Source organism: Girardinichthys multiradiatus, chromosome 24, assembly GCF_021462225.1.
Source record: "Girardinichthys multiradiatus isolate DD_20200921_A chromosome 24, DD_fGirMul_XY1, whole genome shotgun sequence".
Lineage (NCBI taxonomy): Eukaryota > Metazoa > Chordata > Actinopteri > Cyprinodontiformes > Goodeidae > Girardinichthys > Girardinichthys multiradiatus.
Window position 1 is genome coordinate 21,413,445 of NC_061816.1, and position 20,586 is coordinate 21,434,030.

Genomic DNA, 20,586 nt, shown 5'->3' on the forward strand with positions numbered 1-20,586 from the left:
CAAGTGTATCCAAAGAAATGATTTATGATGATTTTACATTCTTTCACACGTATTGGATAAAATTAGTAATCTTTGATTAACAAGTTAAAAGATGTATGATTGAAATGTGGTTAAGAACTGAGAATTAGAGGAAAAACATTAAGGTTTGACATTCTAAATCAGCTATATATGAAAGAAATATAACATTAATCATTTGTGAAGCATGAATAAAAAGAATGAAATGATGGTTTTGTAACTGTGTTTTAAAGTGAATGCTGAAAGCTGAAGAATGGAATGTGTAATACTGTGTAAAGTTTAAAACTGAGCAGATTAGGGATAGAACTGTAGGATGACTAGGACTGACGAGAGCCAGCTGCATGCTGACAGCGACGGAAGGAAGGGAGGATGTGACTACAGACCAGCGTGGCTATTATTGGCATCTCCAAGGCTTAGAAACAGAATCAGTAGATCACAGTGACCATGACTAAAGTATTGAGCAATAATCAAGAAGCTGAGCTGAATAGGTTGCGCAATAACTAAGAAGCCTAATAAGGGCCTGACCGGTGAAGACATCAAGCGCTATAGAAACAATGCTGAGAGCAGAAACGGGGTTGTTTCCTCGCAGAAGACCAGCGAACAAGTTCGGACGGAGAAGATAAGCTTGGATGGAAAAGGAACATTGATCGACTGCATTAAAGAAGAGGATCAACCCGTGAGCCCAGAAAGGACTGTGCCTCAAAATTAAAAATCTGATTTAATCTAAAGCCTTTTTATCCAGACAACAGAAGTGAACTTGATCGGTGAACAGCTGATTGCTCTAAGTTTCAGGCTTCTGGAAGTCCTGAATCAACCTCATTTATGTCTCCGGGTTTCCTTCAACTTTTCAGCCTCTGGAAACTACTGTCTTCAGAGACATATAACAACAAAGATCCTGTTTAACCATCAAAGCCTGGAGCATCAGTGCCTTGCCTGCCACTTAAAGGAAGAAATCTGAAGATTAAGTCGTATTTCCTTCAAGAAACCACTCATTGTTACCAGAAGAATCTTCTCCATCAGGTGCATGGATGAGCCTCCGTCTTCAAAGCCTCTTCAAACCCACTAGTTTCAGCATCAGGGAAAGACAGGTTGAGTTGATTGATTCATTTCTATTATTGAAATTATTTTGTGTTGCCGAATTTAAGCTGATACTGACCCCTGCAAAAGCGTTACTAATTAAAGAAAGCATATAAAATTCTAGTTAAATCGTGGACATTCAATTATTTGAGTCACCGTATTGTTGGTTTTTCATTGGTGGTAAAAAGTTTTGTTGCCTGGTTCTAAGATATTTTAGGAGGTTTTTATAGGTTGCCTTAGCCAAGTTTGTTAAAACAGCGCCGTTGGGGCCCGTGCCGAGCTACTAAAATTAACCTAGCCCATATACCAAGAGCCAGTTGTAAATTAGGGAATGAGCAGCCGTGAACAAAAGTGACTGTCGAAGGTGTGGATGACTGCGAGAGGCTACTCGGTCGCCCGGACCTCCAGTTGAAGAAGGGCGAGACTTTTGGATGAAGGCTGTCAGAGGCTAGGCGAGTTATTTCCCGACACCAGCTTAAACAGAACTTTCAGTAAACCTGCTTAGTAAGATCTTTCAGGTTTAGGGAAGGCCCGACCCGTTGGATGGAGAGCTGGATTGAGCAATCCCTTTAGACATAGGGAAGTAGGAGGGAGGGGTTAGCTCATCGGACAACAATAAAGCTGATTCTGATTGTGATTTGATACAATGACTGAATAGAATGAGAGGAGTCCTTGCAAATCGGCATGGGTTGGCCAAGGAATTTTTGGAGTGAGAGCGTTTTGAGCCATTAGATTACTGATTTAGTTTTTGCTAATATTATCTGGCAACCTTACCAGGCCGAGATGTTATATTAAAAAAGAAAACCTATAAAACCACGGTCAGCATGGCCTGAAGGGAAGAAAGCTTGTAGTGACATTAGTGTACTTTCTTCGGGAGAAATCTTGTGTACTATAGTTAAGCTCATTTGCTTAAACTGAAAATAACAGTAGATATAACATACCCCTGTGGAACACCTTTGTATAAGACAAGCCAATCAGAGAAAATGTTAATGTACAATCATTATGACTTCACTCTAAAGAACTCTTCAAGAAAAGTAAGTGAATAAAGCAGCCAAAGGCCTACAAAAACCTTTAATAGATCTTCTCTCTTTTAACCTGGTTATGGCTACAACTCCATGATTAATTACCCTTGAGATGCCTTTACATTCCTCTCATTTTCAGGGTGCAATTTGCTATTTGCATTTTAAAATGTCAACACTATGAAATGTTTGGACATTGAAACCAAAATGATTCAAATGTCACCCCAGTCGCAGCCTGATTAGACTTCTACAATCTAAGTTCACTGGTTGATTTTGAGGCACAGAGAATCTCTGATAACTACAGAAAAAATTACTTCATATTTAAAGCCTGTGTGATTTATTTAGTGTTTATTTTATTCATGTGAAACAAAAAAAAGAGAAAATTATTTGGCTTTAATTCAAGTTGAAGTAAACGGTCTGAACAGATTTGAAGACCTCAACCATCTGCCTGGTCGTGCAGCACCTGACCTTTTCAGAAGTCACTATAAAAATCAAGCTGATTATCTATGTATTTTGGGCTTTATGAGGCAAATTAATTCAACTGCAGAGTCAGCCTGAAGGACTGGGGGCAAAATGAGCACTTTGGAATTTTTAAATATTCTCATTTAAATTCTCCAGAAAAGTGCTAGTACTCAACCTTAGGTCATCACTAAATAAACGCATGGAAAAATGTAAAAAAGAGCAAACTTATTGGTCAACTGTGCAGAAGAATCTGCAAACATTTGACTGGTAGCCCTGTTAATATTCATACCCAACTTGAAAACACCCTGACTTAACTTTCCTGTCAAAGAAACAAGCAATGAAATTGTTCAAAAAGCAGCCCAAAGGTTTCTCAAAGACCTACACAGCCACTGGTAAATGGATCACAAACACACCACAACTACTAGCGCTGACAAGCCAAATACCAGCCCTGGCCTTGAAAGCACCCTTTTCTTTCTTCTTTCTGAACTATTTCTTTATTTTTATCCTTGGTTAAGTGAGTGTTTTTTGTTTCTTCTTCTTCTTCATCATCTTCGGCATCAGATATTATTAAGGGTAGAGCCACAATTTCTGACCTGTATTGAATATCACTTTATTTTAGTCAACTAAAACTATGAATAATTTACTTGTAAAGTAAATTAATCACAGTAAGGAAATTTCAAGGTTCATAGGAAGTTTCCCAACCAGTCTTAATGTGGTTTCTTGACTTGAAGAAAACTTATGAACATGTACCTCGTCCTGTGGAAGAAGGTCTTTAAAAATAAGAAGTTGCCAAATAACTACTAATCATTTCATCAATATAAAACCAAAGTTAGAACTTGGGTCATATCATCACAAGAAAGTCAGACCTGTTCTATGTGAAGTGTTGAAATTTCTGGACTCAACCTGAAACTGAATTGTCCCAAGTTCTGTTTCGTTCTCAAGGGCTCTGAAATGTATTCCTCCTCTTGGTGCATTATGTGGTCCTGCGGGCCACATCATATGGAGATCTGCTTTGACAACTTTGAGTTGAGAATGGACCAATGCCCAAAGTGAAACGGTTTCAGGATCTCCAAGTTTGTTCACGTCGATGGAAGGATAGAAACCTTTACCGGTCTTTGAAGGTCTGGGAATCTTCTCTAAAGCTGTTACTCCAGCATCCTGTGCTTTGGAGTAGGTAGGATCAGTGTCAGTTGAAGTGGTTTGGGAATCTGGTAGAGATTCCTTTTGGATGCCTACCTAGGGAGGGGTTATTGACAAGACTCACCAAGAAGGAGTCCCAGGGCAATTCCAGGACTGACATGAGGGGTTTCATGTCACAGATATCTTATTTTCCCAAATTCCCAACTAGATGACTTGGAGGAGGGTGCTGGGGTCTGGGGATCTCTGTTTCATCTCTTGCCTCTGCATTCTGGCAGTAGGCGATGGATGGATATATTAATTCTCCAGAGGACATAATGTCAAGTCAGTGCTTAATGACCTTTCAAGTCATATTTTAGGTCAATTTTAAACATCCCGTGACAGGATAGGAATGGAAAAAAGGTTTTCAAGACTCCTCTTAATAACCAGAGACAGGCCAGTAATGATGTAGATGATTGGTTGGGAGGGAAGAAGTGAATGAGTAATACAAAGTTTGATTGGCTGCTAACCCCTAGGTTACATTATTGGAGACTGACAGCATGCGGGGGGCCTGTATTTCAGGATAATAGCAGGTAAATGAGATTAGCTTCCATGGCGAGTGCCAAGCAAACACGAGCGCACACCTGCCAAGTTGTCCTATTGAAACAAACACAATAGGAAGGAAACATTCAGCGGAGGTGCTTATTAGCAAGATTACAATGTGTCAATCATTGGGAAAGAGAAAGAGCGACATAATAAAAGAGCAGTAGAATCCATTTCAGAGGAGCCTTTGATTAGCATACTTATTGGTTAAATGATTTCCATTGTCGGGCCTGTCATAAACCCCTTGGTGAAATCACCTTCTGTCATATATGTTTTGAGAGTTTCATTTGTTTGCAAAACTTTTTGCAACTCATTCTAGCTTGTGACTCAGTATCCAAAAACAAAGTACATCAAAAAGGTATTTCTGTTCCCTCTGGAGAGGCTTCTTGATGTGCCTTTATTGGTCGAAAGTCCTGCTGTTTCATCACTCCAACCCTTTTGTGACCTGATGTTTACTGCTGAGGCCCAGCAAGCTTTGCGATCATCGACTGAACCATGACCCCCCCACCCCCCCAGGTGCGTGCGGAGGAGGCGTTATGACTGCTCCAAAACTCGACCCAGCTGTGGGTCCGCACTCGGCTGCTGGCAGACGCCACAGTGCCTCCACTGTTGCCCCCTTCTCCCTTCCAGCCTCCGGGACCTGCTGGCAACAATCCAAAAAAAAAAAAAGGTTTCTCTGTTTCTTAGCAACTACAGAAAAGCCTTCCATCAGGAGCAGCTAGGGAAGAGGGAGGCAGACGAGGGGGAAAGCAGATTTTAAAAAGGATATTTTGTTGTAATTTACCTAATTAAATAAAAAAAATTACCCTGCCTTTCCTCATTATTTTCACTTTGACACTATTTAATTTCCTTTTGTTGTAGTATTTTTCTTCCATCCTAAAAGCTTTCTTGATCAATATTTATTTGCATTCCTCTGCGAGACAAGGAGGAGGGAGGTCCGGAGGGAAGTAAACAGAAGCACCTGCGTTTTCCCCTCCCGCCACATCAACCCAGCTCTGCTGCTACTTGCTGCTACTTGTGGCTGCTCACCGTGGCCCTCTGGGTGAGGTGCTCAAATTTAACAAGATGAGCATGAGAGCCAAAGCTATTGCAAGTGTATTCTTTCAAAAAACATACACCTAACAAGGCACTTGTCCAGGCTAAATTCTACCGACAAGGTGCATTACACACAACTTCCTCATAATCTTTATAATTCTCTGAGATTTCTGATCAAACCCTGAATTTAATGAAACAGAGTGTTATTTTCTGAGTGCCACCAAGTTTTTTTCTTATCTGCTACAATTAAATTAACATGTAGCTCTCACTGATAGCTCACCTTAAATAAGGAAATAAGGCATACAAGCAAAGACTTGACTTGAGCCATAGTTGAACTGTCCACATTATTAGAAATAGCATTTGAAAAGTATTATGAGGTACTGAAAATACACAAAGAAATGATATGTTAGAGTGCTAATGCAAACATTTATCTATATTTTATTGAAAATAAAAATATTGTACATAATGCTTGCAAATCTATCAGTTGACTACATGTTGCCTTAGTTATAGAAAACTGAGTAAATAGGTAAAACAAGAAGTGTACACCGCCCTAAGTCAAATCAGTATGCTAATGCTAATTTTAATATGCAAATAAAATATTTCTCAATTTTTCTCACACAATTTAATAAAAATAAACATTGTTTGCTAAGTTTGTTGGTTGACCATATTGCGTAAGAGCCACATGGCTATGAATTAAATATACCAAAAAAATAAACTTGTGGCCATGAGGCAAAACAGCTTTTAATAGTACCGTTAAGCTTGCCAATACTTACATCTCCCTCCATACTACTGTACCTTCCACTTGGATTAGAAAATATTGCACGTAACTCCTCAAAATGTAGAATTGGGCTTTAAAAAACTGCAAATCATTGTAAAATAGAACATACTGGGCCCTGAACACCATAAACTGAATCAAGACAGTGTGCTAACACCAAGCATGCTAATTTGAACTTTTTCTCACAACATCAGACAGATTCATTAAAATTTATTGTAGATAATATATTCAAATTCATTCATCAACCACACTGAACATTAGCAAAAGACAAATGGGTACAAGTGAAATATACCATCATGAACCATGGCCCAAGTCAAAGCAATATTCCCATTTATGCTAATTCTAACATTTCTCTGAACACCAAATCGATCTAATGACTAAAATATTTTAGAAAGTGTATTCAAATACCCCAAATAACCACATTGGACATTTAAGGCAAAGGAGTATAAAAGGTAAAATAGAACAGATTGGGCACCACCATATCTAATGAGTTTGCTAAATCTCTTTTAAGCATTCCTCATGCTAACATTTCTTCTAAAAAAACCCAAACATTTCTGCATATAGTATCCCCTAGTAAATAACAAATCAGTGTTTAAAAAAAACAACAACAAAAAAAAACACTGAACTTTCCTCCGAGTCAAAATACCATATGCATACCAACACAGACATTCATAACCAATTAGTGATTTCTCAGACTGGAGCCTTAACACAAAAATACCCCAGATTTTTAAGTGTCTTGCTGCATCTCAGCTACATCTCATAAGATCTCAAGGACTCATGGAGTTTATTTGAGAAATATTACTAAAACCAATTAAAAAAACACGTTTTGTCTAATCCAAAAATGACAAAATCACAAGCTCCATTTCAACAGGGTACTTGCCACTGAATTATTAACAACTTTGAAAGCCACTGTTTGCAATAAAATTGTTTAATAGACACTGACAACTGATATTTATAGCTTTTATTTCTGAAAGCAGTGTAGAAACAGATGTAGTTGTGTTAATTGAGGGGCAAATTAAAAAAGTGCAATGGGTAAAATTTGTTTTGTGAACATTTTGACAAGAGTCAGATATCCATCATGCATTGCAAGTTTAACAATTCTTCTGGCATTCCTCCATCACTCAGAGGCAACTAACTGTTATGTGCAGAATCTTAGGCCAAACCAGATCCAACAAATAAGATTATTTTCCCTCCCCTGTCTTTTGGGTCAGATATGATTTTCGCAAGTTGGGAAACTGCTATCTCTCAGATATGTTGCAGAACTGGCTAGAAGTGCCTTATTTACTCAACACAACATAATAAAAATAGCTTATGACCATGGGTTGGACACAGAAGATACATTTACCAGGCACTGATCAACACTGACATAGCACCAGGTGATGTATATTTCAGTTTAACAGTTGTTAAGTGTGGTAAAATTGTTAATCTTTTAGCAAATCGTGGTTCACTCTTTCTGCTTTTGCATTTATATGCGTCATAACTGAGCAGCTGTTGATAAAACCAGGTTTAAAATTAAATATGTAAAACATCAAGCGACTCCCCCAGCATTTGGCACCCTCCAGTTGTAATTGAAACATAACTTCCAGGCACTTATGTTAACAAATCTAACAAAGTGTATGATGTTTTCAGGCTAATTGCCTGTGCGTCTATTGTAATTTACCCATTCAGCCTACTTTGCAGTTACCCAGGGAACCTTGCCAGACACAGTTAATAGGTATGCACACACTTTTCTCCAGGAGTCTTTCTGAGAATCAGTTTAGCGCCTAATCCACATTTAATCTTGAAACTTTATACATAAATCTGCGCAGCTTACTTTCCTAACCTGTGGAGTTTGCTTTGATTTAGCACCGTGTCATCATTTGCACATGATAGTGATGGTCCTTCATTATTTATATATTTAAAAAAGAAAGCATTTTTTTCTGGCCACTGGTTTTGATCAGGCTAAGCCGATTTGGGTCGAAGCAGCTGGATCTCTGTAAAGTCCCAATTTTTTTAACAGAAAATAATTATATATTTGTTGTGATTATGAAAAACAATATCTGATAATCTTTGGGTTGCCCAGCATGAGCATCACAAAAATTAGAACTTGTGGTCAGGATGTAATAAGATATTTAGATAATGCGTGAACACAGTTTGATATCTTAGGATAATGAAACGTTAAATTATAACCTGCACCCAGTGGAGATGAAGGGCAACAGAAGCTACTTTTTAGCTTCATTACACCTGAAATTCCCAAACAACAATATAACCAGAGTTGTGTTAAAAAGCATCTGCCCCTCACAGATTTCTTATGTCTTTTTTTCATCACATATAAATGTTTCAGATCATCTAATTACTAATTCATTTAAGAGCAAAAAAGATATTAACAAATACAATATGTAGTTTGATGATGATTTCATTTAATAAAGGTAAAAAGGCACTCAAACCAACCTGGCCCTATGTGAAAATGTAATTGCCCCGTAAATCTTTTTTGGTTTAACACAACCCAAGCGTGTGTCAGACTATGCCTTTCAGGATTTATGGCTAGAGTGCACAATTACCAGCTCCATGAGTTACAGCAAATGATCCAGATCCTTAAGAGGCAAAGCAGCCCCACATCATCACACTGCCATCACCATGTTTTATTATCAGAAGCCCGTTTTTGAATGCTGTGTTAATTTTATAGCAAATGCATCTCCTATTTTGTCTTGTCAGTCCATATAATTTTCCCAAAAGTCTTTGGGATCATCAAGATATTTTGGGGAAAATGTGAGGAGTCTTTGTGCTTTTTTTGGTTAGATGAGTTTTTTTGCCTTGGAACCCTTCCATGGCTGCCAGTTTTTGCTCAGTTTCTTTCTTACTGTTGGATCATTAACACTGACTGTAACTGAGGTAAGTGAGGCCTGCAGTGCTATAGATGCTCTAGATTCTTTTGTGTCCTGCTGGAGGAGTCACTGATGTACCATTGCAGTAATTTTGGTTGGCTGGCAACTCCTGGGAAGGTTCAGTACTGTTCATTGTTTTTTCCATTTGTGGAAATGGCTCACACTGTGGTTCAACTGAGTCCCAAAGCCTTAAAAATGGTTATATAACCCTTTTTAGACTGATAGAGATCAATGACTTTGTTTCCCATCTGTTCTTGAGCAGCTTCAGATCAGGCCATGATGTATTGTTTTTGCGATCTTTTCCAGCCAGCTTGGTTTGGATACCTTTTTATTGCATCTCTACATGCTTTCTTGCCTTTACAGTAGTCCATTTTAACAAGGGCAGCTTTTCATGCCTTCACAAGATTCACTTTTCTGCAGCCACTGTGATTGACAACCAAAGTCTGCAGACTGCCTGCTCATCCCATTAAGGGTTTAAAACCATATGGTTTTATATAAAAAAAACTTATCTAAAGCATATGCTTGTATTCTATAACTACCTGGAATTTTCTTGAGAGGCTCATTTATTTATCTCATACCATAAAACAAAACATCTTACTTTAATTAATAAACCCAAAGATAAGCACACACAACTCTTTTCCTCAGCCAGCTAGGCAATTGATAATGTTATGCAATGTATAAACAAGGAAGTGTCAGTTGACAGCTTAGAGGAGTTAAAGATGGCATTATACTGTAATAAAAATTATTTGTCTGAGTGGAACCTTTTCATGGCCACCATGAGAATGCTATGTTGTTGCTGTGGTTTCCCGCTCTTCTCAATAGAAAACGTGTTCAAGGCACAACTGAGAGAAGTAATATTTTTTTATCTAGTGTGTGTTCAACCTCCATTCTAATGTCGTCCCGGGACACTGCCAATATGACCAATAACACAAATTTATCATGTCAATCTCTGTGTTCTCTGTGATCTTTGGCATCTTGATCTCTATGCTCCAAGAAGGGTGAGTACATTGAAAATCCATCCAGCTGGACAATATAATATTCTCATGCAGTGTGGTAATGCTTTGAACCTTCAGTATAATAGCATTCCAAATGTTGAATCCAAGTAGCCCTGTCTTATTGTGATACTGCATACATTGACATTTCATGATTCAACATATTGTGTAGCTCTGGAACGTATTCAGACTGTCAGTAATGGGCGAGTAATATGTCTGCATCAAGGCAACAAGTTTGTTCTGACAAAGAGGAGATGCAGGGCTTTACAACATGTTGTTGGTCCTTCCAAAAACCGTTTATTTCTTGGCTAGGAAGCTTTAACAGCTTTAGTCGCAAAGTTACAATTTATTTCAAGTCATTAATTATATAGTGAAAACAGAAAGCGCCAATTTTTACTTTTTGGCCATCTTGGAAGGCACTATAAGAAGCGAAAACGTAACAGTGTTCCTTACCAAGGACAGGGAAGCTGGTCAGAGTTGAAGAGTTGAAGATTGATGGACCTTAATATCGGAATACCCTGCAAGAAAACCTATGACTTGGTACCTTCCATTAAGACAACCTGTTGCCAGATCTAAAAGAGGTATCACAATTATGTTTGTCATGAAAAAATGCTTCCCTTTGATCATATATAAGCCTTGACAATGTTTATTTTCATTTTTTTCAACATCTTAATCACAGACTGCTCAAACTCAGTCAAAATGACACCTAGTAAACCAAATGCTGCCCAGAGATCAAATGAGGAAAATTTTTAGAGTTAGGTGAAGTTTGCACAGAAGGTGGAACACAGGGGAGATCTGCAATAAAGCATAATTACTAGGGCACCTGTTCCTGTTATATGGATAGCAGGAAGAATGGAGAGAAGATGGAAGTTACAAAAAAGAGACGGAGGGTAGGCATCAAGATGGGGAAAATACTTTATTGACACCTATAAAAAATACAAGAGATTGAGGACATATTACGTCCATTAAGGCTCATTTCCATACATATAGAGCCCTTTGTCAGTGAGTCAAGGAGAGTGCAGTGGTCCATGTAAGCGGCAAAGACTCCCGACTCCCAAAAGTTTGATCCAATTGAAGCATCGGTGCATTCCTACTCCATGCGGCAGTTAAATCACCAGGTTGGTCAGGACCTGTTAATATATTGTTCAGCATATTGAGCTCTGTGAGAAACTATATGTGCAGTCCTTCACCTCAGTGTGACGGTTTGTGCAGAGAGCATTTCTTTATGTTTTTTGACGGTCAAGATCTAAAGAAATCCAGAGGTAAGGAAGAAGGAGGGGGTGTTTAAAATGAACACATATCCAGAATGCATGAAATATCACTGCAGTAAAAGCTCAGTGTAGGCATTTGTAAAGTTTTTTTTTTTTTAGGGACATGTGTGAAAAGATCTTAACTTTTGCAGATTGTACTCTGAGGTATTCGTGTAAGATCAACAAAGCGACAAAAAAAAGTCTGGAGATAAGGAAGAGAGTTTCCTCATTTCAAATGGAAACGACATCAAACATGTTAGAGGGAGGATTCTGAACCCACACACTACTTTTCATGTTCAGCATGGCTTAACTTCCCTTCGTATTTACTAGGTTTAGATCCTTGACCAGTAACATTAAGGGAAAACTACAGTTTCTTCTTTAAAGGCTTCTTTTATTCACTCTCCTAACTCAAAATGTTTTTGATTTTTTTATCTTAAAACTGAAGGAAAAAACAATATCTCAGAGTGTAAAAAGATCTGTAGCCAGTTAATGCTCACATTATTAAAGTACTTATGAACTCTCAAAACAAGAACAAAACTAGATGGAGTAAAGAAAATCTAATATCACTGTAAAAAAAGAAAGCGCACCCCTTTTTAGTTTTTTTTTTTTACATTTTAGGAAACAATATATACACTGCTACCTGAGCCTACTGAGCTTCTGGAAGCTATCATTATCATTCTAATCCTAACATTTCTTTCCATATCATCGAGTTGGATATAAAGTAAGGTACACAACGCGTTCCAATGTATCGATTGAACACAGTGAACTTTGGTGAATAGTAAAGGAGTATAATAAACCATTATGAACTTTAACCTATGTCAAACCATTAGGCTAATGCTAACATTAGCTCCCTGAGCCCAATGAGCTTGAAAGTGCGATCATTAGCATGCTAATGCTAAAATTTCTTTGAAATCTTCAGCATTAAGTTTGATAAAAAACAATATTGCATATAGTGCACTTAAATTGATCAGCTGACCACACTCGAGGGTCATTCTAGGAAAGAATAAGGCAGAAAAAATGTCTTAGGTTTGTAAAGCTATATCTAAATAAACCACAGAACTTCTGGAACAATGTCCTTTGGACGGAGGAGACTACAGAAGAGACACATGGCCATAATGCACAGTGTCATCTTCTGGGAATACCAAGCATAGCAAGCACTTTGGTGAAGGGGCAACTATGCAGTCATTGATTCAACCACAAACACAAAAGTATTCTGTTGTCATGTGAGGCAGTCTGTCCAATAACTGAAGCTTGACCCTAACTACAGGTCCTTCTCAAAAAATTAGCATATTGTGATAAAGTTCATTATTTTCTATAATGTAATGATGAAAATTTAATATTCATATATTTTAGATTCATTGCACACTAACTGAAATATTTCAGGTCTTTTATTGTCTAAATACGGATGATTGTGGCATACAGCTCATGAAAACCCAAAATTCCTATCTCACAAAATTAGCATAGTTCATCCGACCAATAAAAGAAAAGTGTTTTTAATACAAAAAACGTCAACCTTCAAATAATCATGTACAGTTATGCACTCAATACTTGGTCGGGAATCATTTGGCAGAAATGACTGCTTCAATGCGGCGTGGCATGGAGGCAATCAGCCTGTGGCACTGCTGAGGTCTTATGGAGGCCCAGGATGCTTCGATAGCGGCCTTTAGCTCATCCAGAGTGTTGGGTCTTGAGTCTCTCAACGTTCTCTTCACAATATCCCACAGATTCTCTATGGGGTTCAGGTCAGGAGAGTTGGCAGGCCAATTGAGCACAGTGATACCATGGTCAGTAAACCATTTACCAGTGGTTTTGTCACTGTTAGCAGGTGCCAGGTCGTGCTGAAAAATGAAATCTTCATCTCCATAAAGCTTTTCAGCAGATGGAAGCATGAAGTGGTCCAAAATCTCCTGATAGCTAGCTGCATTGACCCTGCCCTTGATAAAACACAGTGGACCAACACCAGCAGCTGACACGGCACCCCAGACCATCACTGACTGTGTGTACTTGACACTGGACTTCTGGCATTTTGGCATTTCCTTTTCCCCAGTCTTCCTCCAGACTCTGGCACCTTGATTTCCGAATGACATGCAGAATTTGCTTTCATCCGAAAAAAGTACTTTGGACCACTGAGCAACAGTCCAGTGCTGCTTCTCTGTAGCCCAGGTCTGGGGAATGCGGCACCTGTAGCCCATTTCCTGCACACGCATGTGCACGGTGGCTCTGGATGTTTCTACTCCAGACTCAGTCCACTGCTTCCGCAGGTCCCCCAAGGTCTGGAATCGGCCCTTCTCCACAATCTTCCTCGGGGTCCGGTCACCTCTTCTCGTTGTGCAGCGTTTTCTGACACACTTTTTCCTTCCCACAGACTTCCCACTGAGGTGCCTTGATACAGCACTCTGGGAACAGCCTATTCATTCAGAAATTTCTTTCTGTGTCTTACCCTCTTGCTTGAGGGTGTCAATAGTGGCCTTCTGGACAGCAGTCAGGTCGGCAGTCTTACCCATGATTGGGGTTTTGAGTGATGAACCAGGCTGGGAGTTTTAAAGGCCTCAGGAATCTTTTGCAGGTGTTTAGAGTTAACTCGTTGATTCAGATGATTAGGTTCATAGCTCGTTTAGAGACCCTTTTAATGATATGCTAATTTTGTGAGATAGGAATTTTGGGTTTTCATGAGCTGAATGCCAAAATCATCCATATTAAGACAATAAAAGACCTGAAATATTTCAGTTAGTGTGCAATGAATCTAAAATATATGAATGTTAAATTTTCATCATGACATTATGGAAAATAATGAACTTTATCACAATATGCTACTTTTTTGAGAAGGACCTGTAGATCATCAACAGGACAATTAATCCAAACACAGCATCTTATTTGCAACAACATGACTGAAATATTAAGAATCAAGTTGTTGTAAAAGTTCAGTTAAAATCCCAGACTGGAACCTAATCAAAATGCTGAGGTGAACTTTAGAGTAATGAGTGTTTGCAAATGTCAATGAACTGAAGCAATGTTAAGAACAATCCGTCAAAATTCATATTATAATAGAAACACTTGAGTTAAAATTTTAATAACTTTTGGACCTTGCAATAAAAGGATCACCGTGTTTTGAAACATCCAGTAAAATCCGTGAATTGAAGAAATGATGATTGCAAGTTATTTCCTGCTGTAATCGAAAATGTAACCTCAGATTACGAAAAGGACCTTGATTTGCAAGCCCAATGAGGTATTTTAAACTTTTTCATTTTATATTACAGCCATTCAGTGTGCCACTGAACACACCGAACTCCCCTCATACTAAGACACGGAGACGATTTAGTTTCAACACTCCCAGCTAGCGCTGACAATCACTTTGGGTTGGCAGGGCTGCCGTATATATGTGTGTATGTGTGCTGATATCCAGGGGAGCGCCGCCAGCATCTGCTCTGCCATAGGCTTTCGGTGCTGATATTCATCGCCTCTGACAGCCCGACAATCTCATATAGGCCGTTTCACGAGTGTCGTCTGCGTTGTCAAAATGCATTTATGGTCAAGAGCCTGATTGTGAAATTAAAAACTACCAAAGGGGAGGAAGGTTTGCAGGACATTAGCAGACAAAACCAAAACAATGACAGAGCTTTACAGTGTCTTAACTTGGAGCTGCAGCTAAAAAAAATAAAAACACTAATGTATAACTCATGAGGCAAGCCTACTGTAGGAACCCAACAGCAGTCGTGTGGAGTATCACATTATGCTGTTGCCTTTGGGGACCCTACATAATGCAGTTATGTGACAAAGCTTGTGCACATCACCCACAGGCTGGCTCCCGCTTTCTTGACAGTGACTCTAGACAAAAAAGGCAAGAGCCACGTTATGTCTTACACTACCTAGGTCATGTATTGCTGATTTTAGTCCCCTGCACAGTCTCATCTCTGCAATAAATCCCACACACCAGCATTGAGAAAGGGTCTGGTGAGTCCATGTAGAGGAGAAAGAGTGGCCGGTAAGGCCTAATGTCAGCTCACTTCACGAAGAAGAAGAAAAGGTGCTTAATGGCCCTTCCAAGTGATTGATGATTGGGCCTTCTGCAGAGGTAGGATGCAGCCATAGGTTTACAATGCAAGACTTAGCTTGGATAATAAATTTATGTCAGTGGGAAAGAAGACAAAAATGCATGAATTCCCAGCGAGGAAGGATGTGAATGTATAGAAGCACAATACTAGTTTCAGTTAATGATTGTGTTAGAAGAGGCCAGTGGGGACATAAATCATATTTCCCCTCATAAAGGGCCACACAGGCTAACTTTTTTTCTTTTCTCTTACATGTTACTTTCATACTAACCATTAAATTCTTTGCCCTCCATTACACAGAACATTTTACACACAGAGGAGAACATGCATGTTGACTTTAGGAGTTCACTTTAGGAGTAGAATTAAGTTGATGATGTTTTTCCTAGCATTCCTGCTTTCACAGACAGCCAAAGGTTGAGTTTGGTCTATCATGGAGCTTGGTGTCATGCCCAAGAAGAACCTATAAAGTTGCAAGCCGGAAAACCATTGGATATGCCAATTATTGTGGTGCTAACTACTGTAGACCAATAACAATGTATTTCCCTCCATTTTAGGTATTCCAACACCGGAGACACTTGCGCATAAATAGATGTTGCACAATACTGTGTGCCACTGGTTTCATGATTTGTGGGTGTTTTTGGGTTCTTCTTATTATTACTATTCTTGATTGGTTTTGAATCATGCTTCTGTTATTTTCCTGATCATGCTTTAGTTTTTGTCTTCTAGTTCATGTTTTGTCAAGTTAGCTTTTTTGGATCTGGTTATGCTTTAGTTTTATGGTTTACTAGTTGTGTTTAAGTTTGTATTCAAGAGTCTCTGTTTTGCTTCAGCCACGTTTTGTTCTCTCATGTCTGTCAATTAACTTTATTCGGTTCACCTGCATCTTGCATTCAGTCTCCTTGTTTCACCTGGTTCTTGCTCCGTATATACACCTCTGTTCTGTTCATTCCTCGCGGAAACATTATGGATCACTTCACTCTGTTATCATCTCGACTCATGTCAAGTTTATGCCAAGCCTGTTGTGCCTGCCTGTCCATGTCTGTTTTTGCCACCACCTGCTGAAGTAAGTTTCAGTCATGCTGCCTGCTCGTCTGCATTCCGGGGTCCTCCGTTACACCGCACCTGACAACTGGTTTATGACATAGGGAAGTGCTAAGAAATAGCTCACACCAACTTAAAAGGAATTCTGTATGTGTGGTGGCCATATTGGATAGTAAACTTGGGAATTCTCAGCAAGCTGTGACTTTCCTGGTCAGAATTCCAACTTCCAACTAATTTTTCTATTTTTGACTCTGGACTTGAAAAAGAAATCATAACATTAAAGGTACAATTCAAAGACAAAGATTAGTTTTCTTCTGACTTAAAGGGGACATATTAAGCAAAATACGTTGTTTTAGCCTGTAAATAAATTTTGTTGTGTACTTGCAGTCTGTAGGAGTACATAAAAGTTGAATTTAGTCTCTCCAGATGCTGCTTAAATATCTTTATGTTATTTTTGGGTCATATTTTTCAGTCCGTTCAGCATTCTCTATTTTCTATTGCGTTTTTTGAACTATCACGTCACAGTTTCTGCTGCTGAACAGCTTAATAAGGTCATGGACCTATTGACTACCAGTGTCACGTATCTGCCATTTTTATTTCTTGCTGCTATTTTGTAGTCCAAGATCAAGTATGCTGAAGCTGCCAGTGAATAACTCTATATATTCGGTTGTTGGTTGTATTAACTCACACAATTCATTACATCGTCCCCAGCATCAGAACCTCTTTGAAATGCCTGGTTAAATTTTTTTTTATGGAAATGTACACACATTAATGGGGAAATTCCTCTTTGTTTGCGTGAAGCACTTTAAGGACGAGTGCTTCAGCAACCTCCGCCAGTATCAAGAAGGATTTGCTGAAAGACTTCATCTGATTAAGGGGTCAGTTCTTCCTGTCTATGGAAACAACGGACAAAGCAAAACGCTAAATTGACCAGAAATTTTTATTTAGACATGAAGTTATTGTGTGCTGATATGACGTCCCGTCCATTGTTCTGATAGCAGGCGCATCGTACCTTCTGCTTATACTAGTGCTGTGTGTTGCTTTTAGCTGTTTGAGGACAGAACCTTACTGTGTGTTTTCAATAGTAATATTAAAATTTTTTTGTTTTTGTTTTTGCCGTTTGTGTCTTGTTTCTGCACAGCTAGGTAATTTTATCTTTGCTACCAAACTACAAAAATTGCCAAATGGGTTAAAATGGAACACTCTGACCTTTATGGGGGTAGAGTGTGAGGTGCCTCAATTGCATTTAAAGAGACGGCATCAAAATAAGCTGCTCTCAGACGCACCAGAATAGGGGTAAAAGAGGAGCCTGTGGAGCTATAATAACAAGGAGTTCAGACCAACACATCATAGTTCTACTTTATATAGACCACAACTGAATGATTTAAGGGTGAAAGGGAAGGATTTAAAAGTGTGATATGTTCCCCTTTAAGAGTTGGAGCCTAAAGTCAACCAAATAGTGGAATGGAATAAGAAAATGCACTAAAAATGTGTTTCAACTTAAACCAAAGGATGAATGGTAAAAACAACATTGCAGAGTTTAGCTTGATGTTGAATGCCAAGCCTATGCATCTCCATGAAGCAGCAATATTTTACCTATAATACAGATTTTCTTTTACGTTGATATACAAGAGAGCTTTGGCTGTTTATTTTCTCAGCACTAGACAAGAAGACCAGAAACAATTACAGACTATTGTTCTGCCTCTTAATGAAAAGCAAACTGTAGAATCTGCAAACAGCAATTACATTTTGTGGCAGGTAACCAGGAAAGCTACGTGACTGATTAGAGCCATGTCAGGTTTGATTTGTCTTCTGTCTTTATAAAGCATGTGTGCAAGGCCTTATAATGATGAGGGAAGGTATTAGTCATCTATTTTGGAAAATATTTTACCATCATTTGTGACCCAAAATTTCCATTCTTTATTACCATGAATATCTTTCTCACATTTACCTTTCAATGATCCACAATTTGCGTAAGCGCCTATATTCCAGGCTTAGTCATTATGACGTTTGAGATATTTCACACAATTGTTCACCAGCTGTGAGCATCTTTACATATTAATGCAAACAAATTTACATAAAAGCAAAGAACCGATGAGTTTCATCATTCAAAGCGACATTAGTCATGTTTCCCTAAAAAAGCTTTTTGTTGGAATAGAAGGAGGATCAGCATCTCTGGTTCACACTCTCACCCTGAAGCATTTAGGTTAACACCAGAAGTCATGACATCACCAGAGCCACATTCTTTCCAAGACATCACACACTTCCCAAGGGTGCTCCACTGAACTGAGATATGGTGACTGTGGAGGCCATTGGAGTGCTGGAAACACATCATCATGTTCAAAAAACATCCTGAGACATGGTGCTCTGGGACTTGGTGAATTACCCCGCATCAAAAGATGGCAACACAATGGTTTTACAGAGCAGCAGCAAAACGATGGCAGGTTGTGACATTTAAATGATGCACGATTGCTACTAAGGGGCCCAACACCATTACTCCTCCATCTCCCGCCTGATCTGTCGATTGAATGCAGGATGGATCCATGCATTTATTTTGTTTACGGCAAATTCTGACCCTACCACTCGAATGTCACAACTGCAGGCAAAACCTACTGGACCAGGCAAGGTTTTTAAAATCCAGTATTGTCCAATGCTGGTGAGTCTGTGTGAATTAGCTGTGGTTGCCCATTTTTAGCTTCTGGTGTGGTCTTCTGCTGTTGTAGCCCATCTGCTTCAAGGATCAAGGATGTGGAATATTCCATATACATTGTTTGTAACAGGTGATTATTTGAACTAATGTTGCCTTTTTATAATCTGAAGCCAGTCTGCCCTTTCTCCCCTGACCTAAAATAGTTTTTTTTTTCTGTCCACTGTACTGCTTTTCTCTGGATATTTGATCTTTTTCTGAACATTCTCGGTGAACCTGAGACATGGTTGTTAGGGGAAAATCCCAGCATATCAACAATTCCTGTAAACTCCTACCTGTCTGGAACCGATAACCACATCATATTCAAAGTTACTTAAACTTCCATTCTTTGCTCTTCCGATGGTTGCTATAAACCTTCATTGAGCCATCTTTAATTTTTCCTGTGATTGGCTGATTAGCTATGTGTGTCAACAAACAACTGAACAAGGGTAATAAAGAGGTCAGTAAGTGTATATGTTACAAGCCATGTACAGTACCTTTTTCACCCTTGTATGCACTTATGAATAACTGCATCTATCACAGATGTCTCTTTTTCGAGCAGCACTTTCCTGTTTATTCTCTGGGATCCTAAGGTGTTCCCAGGCCAGAAGGGATATAAAGTTCCTCCTGTATGTTCTGGGTCTGCCCTGAGGTCGGATCCCAGTGGGATGTGCCCAGAAAACCTACAAATGGAGGCATCTTAATCAGATGCCTGGACATCCTCAGCTGAGCTCTTCCAATGCAGAGCAGCTGCTCTACTCCAAGTTGAGTAGTTTTGATTTACCTTCCCTGATAGTTTAACACCTAGTTTATTTTTATATTGTTTTAACCTTAAGCAGTGTTTTTTGAGATACATTTACAAAAGGCTAGCTGTCATTTGTATTTACATCTTCATACTGACACAAACCTCCTCGTAGAAGAGATGGGATTTTCATTCATAGGCAAAGGGATAATAAAACAAAATTATCACCATAAACTGGTGTAAAAGCAGTAAACTAATTCACAGAAGAACTGTTGTAAACTGTGGAATCTCAGGGTCATTCTGGGAAGTGGCTTTTCTGTCTTTTTCCTTTATTTCCATGGAAGTACAGATAAGCCGCAGAGCACGTCAGACTGTTCATCGACTATTCAGTAGCATCAGAATCAATAAAGTGGTTAAATATGCCACGGAATGTTATCAGGAGGGACCTCTTCAGGTCATCCCTTCATGACCTTTGCCTGTAGATGACAGTGGTGGTCACTTTTTGCCTTAGGTGTTGACACGTTTTTTTTTTCATTTTTTTTTTTTTTTTTACAGACTGTTAATAAATTAGAAAAGGGAAAATGTTCTCCTGCAAGAAGAAAACAGACTTAAGAGGACTGCTTGATAGTTTATAGAGATATTTCTATACAGGGACAGATGATGATGATCAATTGACTTGGAAACAAATACATCTGAAAGCAATCTGAGTTTTGGGGAGATATTAAATTATATCAATATTTCTTAAAATAAAATAATCTTCTGCATCTTCTCTCACAGCCACTACCTTCATGTCCTCTTTCACTGCATCTATAAATCTCATCTTTGGTCTTTCTCTAGGTCTCCTGCCTGGCAGCTCCAGC

General features: G+C 38.8%; 1 protein-coding gene across 1 annotated transcript in view; it reads right to left on the minus strand.

The window, feature by feature from the left end:
• LOC124861969 (receptor tyrosine-protein kinase erbB-4-like) overlaps window positions 1-20,586 on the minus strand; it is a 393,671-nt gene that overhangs the window by 146,528 nt on the left and 226,557 nt on the right. The window lies entirely within an intron of this gene.